The sequence below is a fragment of the Mus pahari genome, chromosome 20, assembly GCF_900095145.1.
Source record: "Mus pahari chromosome 20, PAHARI_EIJ_v1.1, whole genome shotgun sequence".
Classification (NCBI taxonomy): domain Eukaryota; kingdom Metazoa; phylum Chordata; class Mammalia; order Rodentia; family Muridae; genus Mus; species Mus pahari.
In genome coordinates this window covers 22,361,454-22,362,940 of record NC_034609.1, presented here as the reverse complement: position 1 = coordinate 22,362,940, position 1,487 = coordinate 22,361,454, and positions in this window count along the sequence as shown.

The window sequence follows — 1,487 nt, the reverse complement described above, 5'->3', positions numbered from 1 at the left end:
ATCAACCATTTCTTCTACTTGTGGCAAGAAAAGTGACTCTTGGAACTTGTAGATCCTTCTCAAGTCAAGACACAGCTTTAAAAGGCAGTAGGTGGAGGGTGCAAGTGACTATAACAGACGACAGTCATGCACAAAGTCATAGACTGAACAAACTCTAAAAGCCACTACAAAACTGTTTCATTAGAAATATAAAGGCATAGGCATAAACCATATGGTGTTTAAAGCAATACCCACTACATAAACACAGCATATCATACCTATCTCTTTATGGGAATAGCAGTATACAGATCCAAAATGCTCATGAGTTGCCATTGACTTTAGCCAACAGCTGCAGAACCCAGCAAACTCACTGCTGTCAATCCAGCCCATAGGGCCTCTCAACCTCCTTGTGATATGCTCCTAATATTAACCAGCAGGGGAAGTCCTTCAATCCACCTAGAGAAGGAAGCAGCAAAGATGGCTGATAGGCTGAATTCATTAGAAGAGCAACAGGAAAGCTTTCAAACTGCTTCCAGGTCACATGAGGATGAAGGTGGCCGTCAGCTGGGAGTTTCCTCAGCTCTGCAGAGCCCGATGTTTAGATATTATTCTTGGAGAAAGGAATCTGTTATAAGTATGTATTTGGAAAAAATCCCGTGTCTGTTAAGTTTCTGTAGTCAATCCCAAGTTACTCTAACCACTGCGGGCTACTCACAGGCAGAGCTTGGCTGGTCACGTTCACAGATGATGGAACACAACTTCTGCTCCAATCCAATCACGCACAGGACCTGAGACAGCACTAGGGAAGCAGAGAACCTGCCTGACCAGGGTCACAAGCCCTTCCAGTCTGCGCCAGCACCAGATCACCTAGGACATGGAGTTGGCAGACTGCCTGGTGATTTTAAGATCACTGCAGAGGCAGCTGAGTGCTCCGGAGGAATCTCCCTCCACACCACAGGTCCTCAGGATCACCGGTGAATGGGACACAATCACTCCAGTGAATCCAGGTGGGGCTTGTGCCAGCAGGAATAGGGAAAAAGGAACACTGCCCACCCAGAGAGGAGAGCTTGCCTGCAGACAGTGCTCAGACCAGGGGGACACAGCGGAGAGTTGGATTCGCAGGAGTGCTGACAGAGGCCAACAGAATCACAGGAGGATCAAACTCCAGACAGAGACAGCTTGAACATTAACACCACAGATTTCCAGATGGCGAAAGGCAAACATGAGAATCTTACTAACAAAAACCAAGAACACTACAATGGGCACCATCAGAACCCAGTACACCCACCACAGAGTCCTAGATACCCCAATACACCCAAAAAGCAAGATGTGGATTTAAAATCATATCTCATGATGGTGGTAGAAGATTTGAAGAAGGACATTAATAACTCACTCAAAGAAATACAGGAAAACAATGCTAAACAAGTAGAAGCCCTTAAAGAGGAAGCACAAAAATTCCTCAAGGAATTACAGGAGACCACTGCTAAACAGATAGAAGTCCCTAAAGA